Source organism: Globicephala melas, chromosome 8 (assembly GCF_963455315.2).
Source record: "Globicephala melas chromosome 8, mGloMel1.2, whole genome shotgun sequence".
Lineage (NCBI taxonomy): Eukaryota > Metazoa > Chordata > Mammalia > Artiodactyla > Delphinidae > Globicephala > Globicephala melas.
Window position 1 is genome coordinate 10,756,343 of NC_083321.1, and position 19,849 is coordinate 10,776,191.

Genomic DNA, 19,849 nt, shown 5'->3' on the forward strand with positions numbered 1-19,849 from the left:
ACCTACCACAGGTGGGAGCACAGTACACAGTAGAGTTCAATAAATCATTGCTTACTGTCTCTTTCAATGTTGCTGAATAAATAAATCCCTCAGTGATCAACAGGTAGAAGAATGAGTGAGCTTCCTCTACCTTACAGAGAGAGTAAAGCATCTGTGTTCTGCCACCGTTGCCTGGAGACAAATGATCGTTATCAGAATGATTATCATTCTAAGACTGCTCGGAACCGTATGAATGAGTCCTTTCACCTCCTCGATGTATCCAGTCAGTGTTTGTCTTCACAGAATTAGCTCTGTTTTACCTGAATCCAGATTTGAACCAACACTGCCTCTTTTCTACACCAAGGGGCTTAGTGAACAAAGCAATTTTTCCATATTATGCATACTTAGCACAATACATACACTAGTATTAGTCCATTTGGGCTGCTGTGACACAATATCACAGACTGGGTGGCTTTATAAACAACAGAAATTTATTTCTCACAATTTTGGATGCTAGGAGTCTAAGATTAGGGTACCAGCCTGGTTGGGTAAAGGCCCTTTTCCAGGTCACAGACTTCTCATTGTATCCTCACATGGCGGAAGGAGCTAGGGAGCTCTAAGTGGTCTCTTTTATAAGAGCACTAATGCCATTCATGAGGACTCTACCCTCATGACCTAAGCACTTCCCAAAGGCCCCGTCTTTTAATGTCATCACACTGGGCATTAGTAGTTCAACATGTGAATTTGGAAGGAACACAAATATTCAGACCATATCAACTAGGGGTAGGCAGGAAGGGAGAATAGGAGATAAATGTGTATGTGTGTGTGTGTGTGTGTGTGTGTGTGTGTGCAAGAGAGCGAGAACGAGAGAAGAAAGGGACAGAGAGTGGGGAAGAGAACAAACGGATAAAGGGAGAGGGATTTGGAAGCAGACTAATAGAGTCAGAGATTGAGATGGAGACAGATTAGCTCCAGGTATAAGGTTAAATAAAGAGAAACTAACAAAACTTTAAAACTCTAGTGCTTTCCCTGTCACTTTTCCCTGGAAGATAATTTAGGATGAAAGAGAAATAATTCAAGGCGGCACGAGCTCAGCATTTACGTCATGGGAATCATGATTGCGATGGTCCTGGTTTGATCTGCCTCTTATTCTTGGTTCTGCCCCGCCCGTACGTGCAACGCTAAGAACCTGAGAACTGCATCTGGAGAGAAGTCCAAAGCAGAGCACAGACTTGATGCTGAGGATAGTGATAATGATGTACACTGCTACCTCTCCCTCTAAAAGTCACAAAGTAGGGACTTCCCTGCTGGTCCAGCAATTAAGACTCCCGTGCTTCCAATGCAGGGGGTGCAGGTTCAATCCTTGGTTGGGGAAATAAGATCCCACATGCCCTGCGGCAAAATAATAATAATAATAAATGGAAGTCACAAAGTATTTCCACTTAATATATCTTTTGATCGTCATAACTATCCCAGAATTTAGGTCTTGTGGGCATTGGAATCCCTATTTTAGAGATGAGGAGTCTAAGAATGAGAAAAGGGAAATGCCGTTTCAAAAACTGGGCTTCCCTGGTGGCACAGTGGTTGAGAGTCCGCCTGCCAATGCAGGGGACACGGGTTCGTGCCCCGGTCCGGGAAGATCCCACATGCCGCGGAGCGGCTGGGCCTGTGAGCCATGGCCGCTGAGCCTGCACGTCCGCAGCCTGTGCTCCGCAATGGGAGAGGCCACAACTGTGAGAGGCCCGCGTACCGCAAAAAAAAAAAAAAAATATGACTAGGAAGAAGTAACAGTGTAAAACCGATGATCTCTTAGGCCCTGCCTCCCATCTTTCAGAGAGCTACCCATTTGTCTCTACTCAGCAATGTTACAGAGGAACATCCAGGGTGTTTGTTGTGTTTAGGATGACAGGAACCTCATCAATGCTCTCTTCAAAGCCTACTTAAGCTCTCTGTTCTTCATGCTGGAGATCAAGGGGTTCAGCATAGGGGTGATGAATGTGTAAACCACGGACACTACTGGCCCCTCTCTGGAGAGTAGCTGGAGCTGGGGCACAGGTGGCTAAGGCTCGCACCTCCATACTGAAGCAGAACCATAGTCAGGTGGGAGGAGAAGGTTGAGAAGGCCGTGTGCCTCCCCTCCACAGAGCGGGTCTTCAGGATGCAGCCACAATGAAGACATAGGACAGGGTGACAAGCGGGAAGGGGATGGTGAGGACAGAGACACCAACCACAAACAGAGTGGCCTCGTGGACCCGGGTATCTGCACAGGCCAGTCTCATCACAGGAAGGACATCACAATAGAACACACTGACTTCTTTGCTCCTGCAGAAGGGGAGTTGGAAGATGAGCACAGTCAGCTGCATGGCCAAGATGAACCCCAACACCAGACAGCCCAGGGCCAGTCGGGCACAAAATCACCAGCTCATCACCAGGGTGTAACACAAAGGGTGGCAGATGGCCACGGACCTGTCATAGGCCATGACGGCCAGCAGAATGCAGTCAGCGCTGCCCAGGAATATGAAGAAGAATGTCTGGGCACCGCAGCCAGGCACGGAGATGAGGGTTTTCTCCATGGACAGGATGCTTGTCAGAGTCAGAGGGGCAACGGTGGAAGAGTAGCAGATCTCCAGAGCTGCCACGTTGGCCAGGAAGAAGTACATGCGGGCGTGGAGAGAACGGTCAATCCAGATGATGAGAGAAATGGAGAGGTTGCCGCTGATGCTGACCAGGTACGTAATCAGGAAGGTCACGAAAATCAGCATCTGTACCTCGGCGAGCTTGGAGCAGGGGTGGAAGTGGAAGTGAATCATTCCAGTCTGGTTTGCATCCTCCATGTATTCAATGCATCGGGCCTGCTGATGGCACAGGCGCTGCCCCCTGAGGATAGATAAGTGTCAGGACACAGGGCTCCTGCCGGATGACCCATTCAGCTCCTGGCCTCTCCCTTCCTCCCTCAACTAAAACCATCTTTACCTCCAAATTCAGCAGCTTACTTCTACAACAGCTTTTTTGTTGTTGTAAGCACCCAGAAGTAGCTCCCCACTGAAATCTTTCTTTTTTTAATTGTGGTAAAATATACATTACGTAATATTTATCATCTTAACCATGGGTAAGTGTAGAATTCAGTGACATTAAATACATTCACAATGTTGTATAACCATCACCCCCATCTATACCCAAAACTTTTCTATCATCCCCAACAAAAACTCTACCCAATAAACTAAGGATCTCCTCCACGATCTCCTCCTCCCAGCTCCTAGCAACCGCAATCCTACTTTGTCTCAGTGAATTTGCCTATTCTACGTACCTCATGTAAGTGCAATCATATAGTATTTGTCCTTGGGTGTCTGGTTTATTTCACTAAGCATAATGTTTTCAAGGTCCATCCATGTGGTAGCTTATATCAAAATTATGTTCCTTTTTGGGCTTCCCTGGTGGCGCAGTGGTTGAGAGTCTGCCTGCCGATGCAGGGGACACGGGTTCGTGCCCCGGTCCGGGAAGATCCCACATGCCGCGGAGCGGCTGGGCCCGTGAGCCATGGCCGCTGAGCCTGCGCTCTGCAACAGGAGAGGCCACAACAGTGAGAGGCCCGCGTACCATGTTCCTTTTCATGCCTGAATAATATCCCATCATATGTGTGTATGCCATATTTTGCTATCCATTCATCTGTTCATGGACGCTTGGATTGTTTCCACCTTTTGGCTATTGTGAATAATGCTGCTGTGAAAATTGGTGTATGAATATCTGTTCAAGTCAGCAATGAAATGTTAACCCACAGTATACTATTCCTAGACCACAAATCTCTATGCCCTCAATCCCTTGTCTGGTTGTCATTGACCAAGAGTATGACCTTAAACAACTTGCTGAAGCTTTCTGCTTCAATTTCTTCATCTGTGAAGACGATATAGGACACAGCAGGTAGGATTGCTATGAGGAGTACATGTGTCTGGCCCCTAGGAAACTCCCCATAAATGTTAGCAATCATCATTAATACTATTCTTCTTCCACCTTTTCAAGACCACCTTTGATGCCTCCAGCTCCCCCAAATAAGCTTCCTTTGGGCTTTCCTCCGTGCCCCATCCAACCAAGATCTATGGTCCATCTCTTTCATCAGTCTTTTACCAATACTGTCACTGTCTTTGATTCCCTTTGATCTTCTGCCAACCCTGTTACCTTCTGTAATATCCAGCATCTTCGTTCCAGGCTGAACATGACTAAAGAAGATCACAAAATTCTGCTGACTGGTGCCACGGTAGGGATAGAGAGGTATTATCAACCCCAGTGCTGTCCCCAAGGCTCTCAGTCAGCTGCTCCTTCGGGTCCCAAGACCGGGGCAAAGTTCCCTGGTCTCTTTAAGACCTCTCTTCTGCTACCTCCTCTCTCACCAACAGTAATGACCGAGCCTCCAACTTCACTGGAAAAAAGAACAGAAGCTACCTGGAGGCAACTCATCAACATGCTCACCAGCTCTAGACCCACAACATTCTCCCTCCATCTACCCAATAGCAAATCCCCATATGCCTCTCTAGAAGTGTCCCCTCTCCTCTGCAAAGCTAGTGGTCTCAGTCCCTCCTGCTTCCTCTGTGATTTTGCTCCACAATCATTCAGTCTGTCTCCAGCATCTGCCTCTGCTCCACCTCTACAGCAACTTTACCTCTCATGGCAAAAAGCAACTTCCCTTCGTCTTCTATCATCCTCTAAAGGCTCCTTGTCTCCTTTGCTTTCAACCATTTCCTATTCTTTCTTTAGCACAGTCTGGTTCCGGTCTTACACCCAGAGACCACTCTAATGAAGGTCACCAATGACTTCCAAATTGCTGAATCCAGTGGCTATGTTTTGACTTGATCTCTGTTGCACTGGAAGCTCCCTTTTCCTTGAAATTCCTTACCCAAGGACTCTGTGTTGCTATTCTACCCAAACCTTTTTTTCCCACCTCTCTGGACACTATGTTTCCATCACTTTTGGAGACTGCTCTTCCTCTTAGTGATATGCAAAGGGAAGGTTTTGTTGGTTAATCTAGGTCTACCCCCCAAGATCCACTCTCCACCCTGCTCTGCTGCCTGGGAGGCTGGCCACTAAGGACTGAATCATCTGAGCTCACTCACCCTGTGGTTTCTGGTTGGATGTGGCCAATGAAGGTACTTGAAAGAAAATAAAGAGTAGCACAAAGTTATGAAGGGTATTTATCCCTCTCCCCATACACACGCCACTACCCCCTTCTCCCTCTACCATGACGGTTCTATGACCGTCTCTTGTTGCGTGGCCCATCTTCCATGGCTCCAGTTTTTGCTGGGCTCCAGTAACAGTGTTCTCTCACCTTGTCACTTCAGGCCCAAGGATACAAACAGTTTCCTACCATTGCTAGCCCTGAGTGCCTCACCGTCCCTTATAGCGTAACAAGGAAAAATAAATCTAAGTCTATATTGGATCTTTTTCTTTTCATTTAACCTTTGTTTTCTATTGTTTTTGCTACAAGTCAATCACTAAAGTGTTGCCTATATGCTTAAAGTATACATAATGGCCCATCTCTGGGAGCCCTGCCTCCCATGCCTGAGCTTAAGCTAAAATACCTTTGTTTAGCTCACAGGAAACATCCTGACCAGGCCCACCCATGAATGACTGCAGGAAAGAAGAAATTAACCCCTTCTTGGGAACCTGGCTGGAACCAGGAAATATTTGCAACAATTTATTGCCTTTTTTACTTTATCTCCTCATCTTCCCCTCTTTGTTCTATAGAAGAAACTAGCATCCAAACCCCAGCAAGATGGTTCTTTGGGACATGAGTCCACCATCTTCTCAGTCTGCTGGCTTTCTGAATAAAGTCACTGTTCCTTGCCCCAACAACTCGTCTCTCGACTTATTGTCCTGTCTTGCGGTGAACAGTCCGAGTTTGGACTTGGTAACAGTAAGTGCCCTTAATTCTGCCCTCACTTCTATAAATGGTCCCAAAATTAAATGCCAAGCCCTTTCCGTATGACTAGCATAGAGAACATTTTAACAGATGATTGTTGAATGCATAAAGGAAAAGAATCTTATATTTTAATTTATTTTAGAATCTCTTTATCCAGTTTTCTTTCTGCTGCCGATGATCGGTAGGAAAGAATTTCAGGGCAAGTTTACATGGTATCCAAAACAACATACCCTGACTACACACACACCCCGACACATCATATCTGCTGTAGAAACAAAACTGACACTTGGCCTTGCATCCAATGATTACGTGTCAATACTTCACATGCCACAGTAAGTGGGGTGGCGGGGGGGACAGTTTGCACCCTGAGTTAAACGAAAACTAACAGGATCACCTGACTGGTTTTGTTCCCCCCACCAAAGAATGTATTTTTGCTTACTTTTGCTGTGCTGATGTCTGAAGATATAGTACAACCTTTATGAGTATGATAATCATGTCAGGACATTGTTTTCCACCACAAACAGAATAACGCAACCTTAGTATTCTTGCTGAGTTGCAATTTTTTCTTTTGAATATTTGTTGTGTTTTTTTATTCTGGCAGGCCGGTACTTTTAAAGTCTGGCTCCCTGCATGTTTTGCAAGTTTTTCTTTCCTTTTCTAAGTGCTTCTGCCTCTGTACTGTCATCTGCTGGGCACAGCCTTGTGTGGGGTAAGAGGGTTGGAAGATGGGTGGAATCATAGTGGGAAATTTTTCACTTGGAAGTTTCTAAGGCTCTTGTTCCTTGAGAATTTTAATTCCTTTTCTAGGAGCAGCATTGGAGCACACACCTGCCTGCCTCTCTTCCTACTTTGGGTAAAGACCACCAACACACCCTCTATCCCAAACAATCTTCGTGAATTAGACATGAAGGGACAAGTCGGGCACAAGAAAGAGAACTATTATCTATAACCAGGGATCTCACCACTCCTTTAATGATGTGTTTGCCTCTGTGATCACTTGTGTATCTCTATCCCCTCCATGAATCTCAACTCCATGAGGGCAGGAACTGATTGGATTCTGTTCTTCACTAATACCCAGGACCTAGCACAATACCAGGTACCATGTAACTCTGTATTGACATGAACACTGGAGAGCTACTGAGGTTCTATCAATGTCAACGACTGCTACCCAGTACTTCGGAAGTAGAAGTAATAATCTTCAGTTTAGTACTCTGATGCTAAAAGAGCATATCCCCTCTAGAAAGAAAATCAGCGATTTTCAAGAAATTATATGTGTTGAATCACTACCCTCACATTGAAGGATCTGTCCCGAGGTAATAGTCTGGAATATGGAGCCAAATACATAAAGATACGTGCAGTGTGCTGTGATAATAATCTTTATAAGGAAACAAAACAAATACTTAACAAGAGGTGACATTCTAGTCACTTGAGGTGTATTAATATGATGAACTGTCGTATCGACATTAAAATTGTTATAATTATAAGGTTTAATACAGTGAGAAAGTGCTTACAATATAATGTTAAATGAAGAAAATGAAAAGGCAACATTGCATGCGGAACATGACACCAATTCTGCTACCAGTCTAAAAGGAAACAATAAACTCTCAATGGTGTTTTAGAGAAAAATGAGAGATGACTATTTTCTTCATGCTTTTCTCCATTTGTCAAACTTTTTGTGAAGAATATGTGTTTATTTTTAACATTACAAATGTTATTGCTTTTTTAAATTCCCATTTGAAAGGCAAGGACACTGAAGTACATAACATACCTCTAGTTATACAACCAGGAATTGTCAGAACGAGGATTAATACCTAAATATAGCCACAAAATCTGCACACTTGCCAATGATGTTGTCCAAGATGGTTCTAAATCTAGTTATTTATTTATGTGTTTGTTCATTTCCAGACATACCACAACCTTGACTTGGGCTGAGTTTGTTGTTAAGTAGTTAACCTTCCTTCCTTCCTTCCTTCCTACCTTCCTTTCTTCCTTTCTTCTTCCTTCCCTTTCTTTTCCATCCCATCCCTTTTCTTTCTTCCTACTTGCCTTTCCCTCTCTCTTTTTTTTCTTTACCCTCATCTCTTTTTAAAGTTAACCTTTCAGATTTAGCTCATCATTCTAGCCCATTGAGATCTTATGGAGAATGACAATTCTTTACTCCAACAAATAATCCATTTATCCCCATTGTCATCTACAAATTTAATGAACATGCTTCCCAAAGCTATAACTGTGCATTAGACCATAGCTCAAGGAAGCCACATCCCTCAAGCATACTGCCCTTAATATCCCTCAAAATTTTCTTAAAAATATCAGTCAGTTTTCAAATCAGTTTAAAAATACAAGGCTCTCTGTGTGGAATATCTCTGGAACACTTAAAAACTACAGTGAATTCCACTGCAACAAACAATCACATTGTTTATACAATGGATGTTCAACATACCTGGGATAAAGACTCACCTGACTTCTCCATGCATTCCCCACACCCTCACCCAGACACATACATTTCTCTCTTAATGAACACATATAAGTCATGCTACTTCTCTGTGAGAGCTACATAATTCGTTTCCCTTTTTGCCTTAGCTGCTAGGAAGCCCAAAACTAAGTTTTATATTCAATCGCTTAGCATTTCTCAGCCCCAATATCTTCATTTCTATTTAACTTTTGTCTTTTTTTTTTTTTTTTTTTTTTTTTGCGGTACGCATGCCTCTCACTGTTGTGGCCTCTCCCGCTGTGGAGCACAGGCTCCGGACGCGCAGGCTCAGCGGCCATGGCTCATGGGCCCAGCCGCTCCGCGGCATGTGGGATCTTCCCGGACCGGGGCATGAACCCGTGTCCCCTGCATCGGCAGGTGGACTCTCAACCACTGCGCCACCAGGGAAGCCCAATTTAACTTTTGTCTTTTATACTGCCTTTTATAAGTTGATCTTGATCTCATTGTAGCTAGGGTTTTACTGTAAGGCATTCTATTTTTAGGAGCATTCAAAGAATAATAAATATATTATACAAATAAAAAATTATTCTTGCCTTTTTTGTCTTCATCCAAGGCACTGATGAGTCAGTGAGAAATCTCTCCCCTCTTCACTCCCAAGTTTACTCCTCCTCTGGGGTCTTCTCAATGGGATAAAAATAACAATACTGTGAGCTTTGGTTGTGGTTAAATGTTCTCTTCCACCATCTGCTTTGTCCTGCCTTTGCTATTGCACAATTCCTTGCTATGTGAATCAGGAAACGCCAGACCTCTTCTTACCCAGGAACTATAAACCCTCAGTAACACTGCATCCTCTTTGATGAGTCTCTTTTGTGGCACCAGCACTGCCTCCAAAGACATGGCATTCTTCACACAGACAGCCCTTCCTTTTCCGTAAAGATCTTTGCATACTCATCTACCTTCTCCCCTCACTGAGTGTAATTAATAGGACTGTTGGTGCATTCACTTATTTGACAAGAATTTATCTAGCAGCTACTATCAACTAGGCATTGGGTGTGTAACTTGAAAACTGAGCAGATTACACTATGTTTTCTGGGTGTCCCAACAAAGCATGTAGTCCTCTTTGAACAACTCTCTCATACCCATCTCAGACAACCTAGGAGATGGGACATATTTCTGTCTCTCTAGGGAGAGACAGAGTTTCCTTCTCTCACCCTCAGCAGTGGAGTGTCTTTTGAAGACTTGTTTGTTGTTAGTATATTTGACATCAACAGTGTCACCTCATTAGCTCCAGGAGGTTTAACTAACATTCTAATTCATTTGTATCTCTACACGGGGAAGCCCCTCACAGGATCAGGAAAGCCCAAGGTCAGTAGGGTTCATTGGTTCATTCTCCAGGGTCTAGACCACAAAACAACTCAATCAGCCTGGTCTTCCCTTACCCTCCTTACCTTCTGCCTAGAGAGGCTGGCAGCCACATCCTTCCCTGAGGCTGAGTGAAGCCCAAGGTGGAATCCTCTTCTTAATACCTTGGGAACCGTTGAGACTGAATCTCTGAGAAACTACCCAGAGAACTGAGGAAAGCGCACATCTACATACCGTTAATCCCTCCCTGCTGCTACATCTCAAGGGAAGAACATGGGACTTTGGGATTTGCAGAGTCAGAATTCTGGGTTCTTTCTCAACTCTCACCCCTTCTCATCTCATTTCTGGAGAATTCCCTGCCTACTTTGGTTCAACCAAGCCCCAAGAGGCTATCTTAGCTTTTAAGTTGACCATACCCTGTAGGTCAATATTTGAACACAAACAGGAATTGTTTAGGGACATGATATTCTAAACTGATCTAATTGCTGCTAGACTTAGCTATATTTCAATTATTGCCTAAATTTTTACTCTCCAAGTTTGAGGTAGTTTAGAAAGACATACAGTTTGTTTGTTTTTTAAATTTATTTATTTTATTTATTCATTTTTGGCTGCATTGGGTCTTTGTTGCTGCACGCGGGCTTTCTCTAGTTGCGGTGAGCGGGGGCTACTCTTCGTGTGGTGTGTGATCTTCTCATTGCAGTGGCCTCTCGTCGCAGAGCGTGGGCTCTAGGCGTGCGGGCTTCAGTAGTTGTGGCACGCAAGCTCAGTAGTTGTGGTGCACGGGATTAGTTGCTCCGTGGCATGTGGGATCTTCCCGAACCAGGGCTCGAACCCGCGTCCCCTGCATTGATCGGCAGGCGGATTCTTAACCACTGCACCACCAAGGAAGTCCAAGACATACAGCTTTAATTTATTCAATTAGAGGTTAATTTTGTGTACCTAGACAAATTCTACAGATCCTTCAAAACTCAGCCAAGTGTCACCTGTTATGTGAAGCCTTATTCTGATACACACACCTTCCTCCACACTCCTCCAAAAACGAAGAATTACTCCCTGCTCCATGCTCCATGGTGGCTTTGTGCCCACCCCAATTATAGCATTTATCACTCTGCACTGTGTTTATACACTCATTTTTCAACCTCTACTAGGATAGGTCCTCAATGGGAGCGAGTTCAATTGCATCTCATCGCTTAGTATGGAGCTAAGCACCTAATGGATGTCTAGTATTCATTGATTGCAGAATGTTATAGCACTGGGCATTCCTTTACTTATTCACCAATATCATCCAAGACCCTATCACACTCCCTATAAATTATGTGTTTTTTTTGTTTTTTGTTTTTTTTTTTGCGGTACGCGGGCCTCTCACTATTGTGGCCTCTCCCGTTGCAGAGCACAGGCTCCGGACGCGCAGGCTCAGCGGCCATGGCTCACGGGCCCAGCCGCTCCGCGGCATGTGGGATCTTCCTGGACCGGGGCACGAACCCGTGACCCCTGCATCAGCAGGCGGACTCTCAACCACTGCGCCACCAGGGAAGCCCAAATTATGTGTTTTATACCAGCGGCCGCTAGTGATTTTGGTCAAGGCCATTATAAAATGTAGAAACAAAATTTTTTCAAAGTTTGGCCATTCAAGAACAACCTTCATGATTTATGTTTTATCTAACTTATTAGTATAATTTACTTAATGTTTTTCTTCACTTAAATTCAGCTCACTCACTTTTTAAAAAAAAATTTTGGCTGCATTGGGTCTTCCTTGCGGTGAGCAGGCTTATCACTGCAGTGGCTTCTCGTTGCAGAGCATGGGCTCTAGGCACGCGGGCTTCAGTAGTTGTGGCGCATGGGCTCAGTAGTTGTGGCTCATGGGCTCTAGAGCACAGGCTCACTGGTTGTGGCACACGGGCTTAGTTGCTTTGCAGCATGTGGGATCTTCCCAGACCAGGGCTCGAACCCATATCCCCTGCGTTGGCAGGCAGATTCCTAACCGCTGCGACACCAGGGAAGTCCCTCACTCACTTTTTTCTTTAATGTAACAACATCATCGTACTGGCTATATTTTTTATCCCTCACTTTTAAACAAATACAAAAAAATGTTTAAATGCTCATGTAGGTATCACCGAAAACTTTCATCTCAGGGACAAGTAGCTCTGAAAACTCTGGAAATATTGTTGAAATGAAGGCCTACAGGTGTATGTGTGTGAGAGAGAGAGAGAAATTGAGAGAGAGAGAGGAGACAGAGAGAAGAGAGAGAGAGAAAGAGAGAGAACTTGGTAGGAGTTTGTCAAAGCAATCTTGAAAGAAAAATGCAAAACAATTCCAGAAGAAACAACCACCAGCCACTTGAAAGTCTAGTTGTGTGTGTACTGAGCTGGGACATATTTTAGCAAGTATCAGTGGTCCACTCAGAGGAGACCAAACAAAGCCACTCTGTTGCTCTGGAGCAGAGGCTGCAAGCTGCTGACCCGCACGCTGCACAGGCAGTGGATGGCTTTCCAGATGGTTTGCGTTCAGCAGTTTTGTTAACTGCTCAACACTTCAGAATGCTGCCATGCTGGAGCTGGAACTCACTTCATTTGGAGTCTAGACCCTTTCCACTGTAGCCAGAGCCACAGTCATCTCTGAGTGACACCAAAGGCCGTATCTGGCAGTCTACTTTTTTTTTTTTTTTTTTTTGCGGTACGCGGGCCTCTCACCGCTGCGGCCCCTCCCGTTGCGGAGCACAGGCTCCGGACGCGCAGGCCCAGCGGCCATGGCCCACGGGCCCAGCCGCTCCGCGACATGTGGGATCCTCCCGGACCGGGACACGAACCCGGGTCCCCTGCGTCGGCAGGTGGACTCTCAACCACTGCGCCACCAGGGAAGCCCCCGGCAGTCTACTTTTTAATTCCAGCCACACAAAAAATTTTTAACCTTTCTTCTTTAAGTTCTCCATTTTTCCCTCCCAGTTCCATTTCTCCCTCTCTCCATTTCTTTTGCCTTTCTTTCTCTTCTTTTTTTCCTAGTCCCCTGTGATTTTCTATTCGCTGAATTTAATGTGCCTATACCTTACAGGTGCTAAGTAATTATTCATTTTTAAAAGGCTGTAGGGAGAAAAATCTACTGACCCTGAAACCATGCCCCATAGGGTTAACAGAAATTGGTGACTCACAGAAATTCTTGAACTTGTCTTAAAGCTTGCTAAAAACCCCTCTGCCTGGTACCTGCCTTCACTGAGCAAGTTCACCTGAATTATTTTGCTGCAAATTGCATACCCTCCAAGCTTCACATACCCTAAACAGTAAGATGTTTGCCCTAGGTACTTGGAGTCAGCTGTGTGTAGTTCTACTTCTAGCTAGCTGAGACTGGTTGGGACCACTGACCCTAAAACTGGGCCTGTGCAGGTGTCTAATGACCTTCTAACATCACAAGGCCAAAAACTCCACCCTCAGATCATGCTTAACACCACCATTTTGAACACACATCCCATGAAGAAGCATGTATCTCAGATATGCCTGCGCGGAACACCAATTACCTCACCTTTTCTCTACATCAAATCACCTTTCCCCATGTCTAAGACCACCTTGGTTCTTTTTTTTTTTTTATTGGCTGTGTTGGGTCTTCATTGCTGCACGCGGGCTTTCTCTAGTTGCGGCGAGCGAGGGCTACTCTTCGATGTGGTGAGCGGGCTTCTCATTGCCGTGGCTTCTCTTGTTGTGGAGCACGGGCTCTAGGTGCTTGGGCTTCAGTGGCTGTGGCACGCAGGCTCAGTAGTTGTGGCTTGCGGGCTCTAGAGTGCAGGCTCAGTAGTTGTGGCACACGGGCTTAGTTGCTCCGTGGCATGTGGGATCTTCCCGGATCAGGGCTCGAACCCGTGTCCCCTGCATTGGCAGGCAGATTCCTAACTACTGCACTACCAGGGAAGTCTACCTTGGTTCTTTATCTCATAAATATCTCAGGCCTCTGGCCTTCAGGGAGATGGAGCTGAGACTGGTTTTTCTGTCTCATCTCCTTTCTTGGCTGTCTTGTGACTAAACCTTTTCTTTGCTGCAAATCTTGGCGTCTCAGTGTTTTGACTTGCTGCATGCCAAGCAAACAACCTGGTTCGGTAACAACTCCTTAGTGACACTAGCTTTTAGTCATCTTCTGATCCTTCTTCTAGAATCAGACTCCACGGAGTTTAGAAGAGAAAATGACTGCACCCAGTGAGGCCACGAAGCTGTTTCTTTGACCAATGCATCAATTTCTCCCAGGATGCTCTCTCCATGTTCCCCACTGGTTCACTGAGTCTTTCCAGCTGTTACCGAACCAAAACTTGGGTCCGCTCGCCCAGTAAAGCCAATCTACTGATAACTCAGATATGCAGTAAAGGCAATCTACCGACACCAGGTTGTGGTGAAGGAAAGTGCAACGCTTATTGTAAGGCGCCATACAAGGAGTCCAGGACAGCTAATGCTCGAAAAGCCAAATTCCCCGATTGGTTTCAGCAAAGCCATTTTAAAGGCAAGGTGAGGGAGGGGAGTCCCAGGGTATGTGATCAGCTCGTGCACAGTTCTCTGATTGGTTGATGGTGAGGTAACAAGGCAGTGTCACAGGGGTTAAACATTATCAGTCCACGAAGACATGAAGCTACGTGCTCATGGTCATCAAGTAGTTAATTTCTTCCATTTGGTGGTGGTTTTAGCGTCTGTAAAAAACTCAGGAAATGTGCATCAGATACTATGATCTAGGTACTTCAGAAAGGAGCTAAAGCAGAGGATATGGGGGAGAGGTCTGCCCTGGGAAGGCCCCCTAGGGTCCTGCTCAGGTACACAGCTGACCCCAACATTCAAACTGGTTCTTCCAAATGCAATTGAAAACCACAGTGGACATAGTTGACAGGTATGTGCAGTGTCTCTGTGGGCTGAAGGGGGCCAGTGAACCTTGCTGTTTCTCAGTGAGGCCTTGACCTTTATCCTGACCCACATCTCACCTCTCCAGGAAGAGGAATCAGAGACAGGCTCCAGCAAATGCTGTGTGGCCCCAAAGATCTTTTTTTTTTTTAAGAGTAAAGATCAATAGTGGCGAGGTCTGAATGTCACTACAAAAAAATCGTTTCTTCTATTTGTTCTTGAAGTTTTAGTTCCCAGGTCAAACTTATCTGGATAACAATCAAATCTTAAAATATATCTGAAAGGATTTGTGTTTGGTAATGCGAAGAGGGTGTGGGTCTAACTGGCTGCATTTTCAGTTTGCTCACCTGTTTTACTTCCTCACAGCCTGGTTTCTGTTACAACAGACTCATTTCATCAAGACCCTGCTTGAGTAAAACAGTGTTTGCGAAAGCACTTCCTGAAAGACATGCTTACCAATCAGGTTCTAATAGTTTTAGGTTTATTCCCTAAACTAAAATCAAGTTGGAACATCAGAGAGCTGTATTCTTCTGTTGACTGTGATCATTCCTTCCAGAACTGCGTTAAGTGACTTGAATATCAGTGTCACTCCATCAGTTTACATTGAGAATTAGCCCTAGAAAATTCATTTCAAATTTACTATATGTTATACTGGTTAAGGTCACAGGCTCTGGAATGAAACTGTGCCAGCACTTACTGCCTGTGTGATCTTGGGAAGATGACTTAACCTCTCAGAACTTCAGCTCTTTATGTGTAAAATGGGGATAATAATGGTACCTATCTCCTAAGACTTTGTGGGATTCAAGTAAGTTAATGTGTACCAAGCACCTAAAACAATATCTGGCTCATACTTCAGGGCTCAATAAATGATAGCTAGTGTTATTATTATAATTGTTGGTATGTTGTTAAATGTGCTGTATTCTCTTTTGAAAAGCAGTAAGAAAAGATTCTTTTACATCTGAGATTTAACCCCAAAAAAGTGTTAAATTTCTCCCTATGTCTAGAAATTACATGACCTTTGAAGCTCTCAAATTTAATTGTATTTTATTTTTTACTTGGGCTACTAGGGAGCTCAGATACCTGTAGGTGACCACTATTATAAACTGCAGAGAAGCACATGGTTTACATTTCTTTTTTGTTTGTTTGTTTGTTTTTGTTTTTATTTTTTGCTGTGTTGGGTCTTTGTTGCTGTGTGCAGGCTTTCTCTAGTTGCGGCGAGCAGGGGCTACTCTTCGTTGCAGTGCGTGGACTTTTCACTGTCGTGGCTTCTAGGCGCGCAGGCTTCAGTAGTTGTGGCGCATGGGCTTAGCTGCTCCGCAGCATGCGGGATCCTCCCAGGCCAGGGCTTGAACCCGTGTCCCCTGCATTGGCAGGCGGACTCCCAACCACTGCACCATCAGAGAAGCCCATGGTTTACATTTCTGCATAGAAATCTTACTACAATATTCTTCCTGAATTTTGCCTTCACCCTGATCTACTTGACTATGTGGGCGTTTTGTGTTTTGTTTTGTTTTTGTTTTTTTTATTTTTGGCTGTGCTGGGTGTTTGTAGCTGCACGTGGGCTTTCTCTAGTTGAGACAAGCAGGAGCTACTCTCCATTGCGGTGCACGGGCTTCTCATTGAGGTGGCTTCTCTTGTTGCAGAGCACGAGCTCTTGGCGCTCCGGCTTCAGTAGTTGCAGCATGTCGGCTCAGTTGTTGTGGCGCACTGGCTTAGTTGCTCCACCACATGTGGGATCTTCCCGGACCAGGGATCAAACCCGTGTCCCCTGCATTGGCAGGCAGATTTTTAACCACTGGACCACGAGGGAAGTCCTGACAATGTGTTTTTAACTTTTGTATTCAATGTATTTCTAAGCCACTTCACATCTTTTGTATAAGGATATTGGGAATAGAATAAATTAAAAATAATTAGAGAAATAACTTAATTTCAACAAATACCATTGTTATCAATAAAATATTTATTGACTCTCCACACTAGCACTATTCAAAGTTCTGCATGCTCCTGTACTTTTTTTTTGCAGTACGTAGGGCTCTCACTGTTGTGGCCTCTCCCGTTGCAGAGCACAGGCTCCGGACGCGCAGGCTCAGCAGCCATGGCTCACGGGCCCAGCCACTCCGCGGCACGTGGGATCTTCCCGGACCGGGGCACGAACCCGTGTCCCCTGCATCGGCAGGCGGACTCTCAACCACTGCGCCACCAGGGAAGCCCACTCCTGTACTTCTTAATGTTGCTGCCTGGCCAAGGGTCCCAAGAATTCTTGTCATCAGGTTTTCATACTCTTTTTCCCCTTTCTTGTGTGTAGCACAATCAGATATGGAATAGGGTGGCTTTTATCATCTATTGCATTTGCAACATCAAGAAAAGAATGGGGTTCCTTTCCTTTTCTCTTTGAGGATGGCATCTCGTAAGTATCTTTCCCTGCTCTCAGTCCTCCTTCTGGTCCACTCCACCAATTTCCACGACAGCTCTGCTCATTGGCTATTGTTGTTTTGGGATTCTCCTGCAAGGATCACAGGAGCCAGTCTCCTGCCATGAGAAGCAGATGACTCTACTGAGATAGGCTGGGACCTGGGACCCTTTACCAGAGTGCTCGTCCCTGGACAAACATCTCCTTGAGCAACAGAATACAAAGAAACTATAAGGAACTAAAAATAACTGCAAGCATGCACAGCTGGGGCAATTATGAACAATAGGATACAAAAAGGCCACAAACCAACTGCCACTTCTGAGGTGCTGGGAGCAAAAGCAGGGTATTGTGCGTGCTCCATGGGCACGGCACTGCCAAGTGGGTGGGCAGACCCCCTAAGCTACACCTCCTGCCCAACCCACGGACCTGCCCCCACTTGTTACCGCATTTAAGGACCCAAGCAGCTCCTTTCTGGAGCAAACAAGGGCACCTGTTACTTATTTTCTTTCCCTCACACTGCAGCACAAGCCCCAATAAAGACTTGCCTGAAATTCTCGTCTGGCCTCTTATCAATTTCTATTGATTAAAGAGTACAAGGGGGGCTTCCCTGGTGGTGCGGTGGTTGAGAATCTGCCTGCCAACACAGGGGACGTGGGTTCGAGCTCTGGTCTGGGAAGATCCCACATGCTGTGGAGCAACTAGTCCCGTGAGCCACAACTACTGAGCCTGTGCGTCTGGAGCCTGTGCTCTGCAACAGGAGAGGCCACGATAGTGAGAGGCCCGCGCACCGCGATGAAGAGTGGCCCCCGCTTGCCACAACTAGAGAAAGCCCTCACACAGAAATGAAAACCCAACACAGCCAAAAAGAAAAAAAAAACAAAAATAAATAAATGGGGGGTTTAAAAAAAAAAAGAGTACAAGGGCCTGGGTCAGTAACACTACTGTTACAAAGAAGAACAAACCTGACTCCATATTGAATCTATTCCTTTACCTCTAAACTTTGTGCTCTGTTGCCTGTGCTTAGTCATGCTGGCTCTGCACCTTTGTAAGAGAATGTTACCTATAGCCTGAAATGTGCATGATGGCCCATTCTCAAAACGTCTGCTTTATCAACTGCTGTCATCATCTTATCCTTCCATTCAATCATTCTCTCCTTCACGGACATTCCTGTGCTAGTCCTTATTCTAAGCACTATGGTGAGAGAGGAGGCTGGCTTTGTAGGCGATCTAAGGTTTCATGATTGGAATCTAATACAAAGTGGATGAATCAGTACTGATTAGCATTTCACAGGCAAGACAGCCATGGGACAGTCATCTCTCCACTCCCTCCTTTTTCCTTTTGAGCTTCCTGTCCTTCAGATCATGTCCCTACTTCTGATTTGAGGAATGTTTTTTCTAGGAAGGAATATTTCTGGCTCCCTGATCAAGTACGTTCTTGCCATAGTCTCCTCACTGCATTAGTCACTTCTTGATTCCTTATGCTATAGACCAAGGGGTTCAGCACTGGTGAGAAAAGGTTGTAGACAACAGACACTGCCTGGCCCTCTTCTGGGGAGTAGCTGGAGCTGGGACACAGGTAGATAAGGGTACAACACACATACTGCAGGAGAACCACCATGAGGTGGGAGGAACTAGTGGAGAAGGCCCGGCGCCTTCCCTGGGCTGAATCCATCCTCACGATGGTGGCCACAATGCAGCCATAGGAGAGGCAGATAAGGAGCAAGGGAATGGCCACAGCGGCCACACTGATGGCATAGAGAGCTGCCTCATGCCTGTGGGTGTCTGCACAGGCCAGGCACACAACGGCAGGCGTGTCACAGAAGAAGTGATAGATTTCATTGTGGCCACAGACTGAAAGGTGGCAGATCAGAATGGTCAAAGGCAGCACCAACAGGAATCCCAGACCTAAAGAACCTAAAGTCATCTGCCCACAGAGCTGCCAACTCACGATGAGGTTGTAACGCAATGGATGACAGACTTCCACGTACCTGCCATAGGCCATGACAGCAAGAAGGACACAGTCAGATTCCCTGAGAAGGATGGAGAAGAACCTCTGGGCTCCACAGCCAGGGAGAGAGATAAGCATCCGCCCCATGGAAAGGACGCCAGCCAGAGTCAAGGGAGCAATGTTGGTGGAGTTGCCAGTCTCCAGCATGGCCAGTGCAAAGAGGAAGAAGTACACTGGGGTATGGAGGGAGTGTTCTCACCAGACTGTGAGCCCAGTGGTGACATTTCCAATGAGGCTTCCTGGGTACAACAGCAAGAAGGCCATGAATATGAGGGCCACCACTGCCTGGTCTGTTGAAGTGGAAGTGGAAATGGAAATGGACCGCTCCTGTCTGGTCGTGCTCTTCCATTAGCCCTGGTACCAGGAAGGACATCATGGGCAAAGTGATCCCTCCTGTGTCCTCGAGCTTGCTTGTGTTAGAAACACAGTTTGCAGTCCTTGATTCCTTACTTTCATTGCTTCTTTTAGAGTTCAGTTAAGGTGATCTTGCCTCCTGCACTGCTTAATCTACTAGCTGTGTGACGTTGGAGAAGTTATGGACATCAGCGTTCTCCTTTTAAACATGGGAAGGGTGTGACACACACCTCGGAGAGGTGGTGTCTGAGAGTGCCATGCCCCATGCCAGCCATGCAATAGAACGGTTCTCAACAGGGTTTCCTTCCAATTGCATTTTTTCCTTGATCTCCGTTCTTTTTTTTTTTTTTAAAGCAAACCTTCCTGAACATTCTCATGCCTCTTCATTACTATGATTGTCCAATCACCCCCCAGGACACCGTAAAAGTACATATTTGTACAAAGAGCATATGATTCTCATATCAACCCTAAAAGGCTGGCAACACAGGTCTTTCCTTTACCTGTTTTATCAAAGGTGGAAACCAGAAGCC

At 45.5% G+C, this 19,849-nt stretch overlaps 2 pseudogenes; both read right to left on the bottom strand.

The window, feature by feature from the left end:
* Positions 1-1,876: 1,876 nt before the first annotated feature.
* On the bottom strand, positions 1,877-2,813 carry LOC115848525 (olfactory receptor 10V1-like; annotated as a pseudogene).
* A 15,567-nt stretch (positions 2,814-18,380) lies between these two features.
* Positions 18,381-19,314, bottom strand: LOC115848559 (olfactory receptor 10V1-like; annotated as a pseudogene).
* Positions 19,315-19,849: the final 535 nt, after the last annotated feature.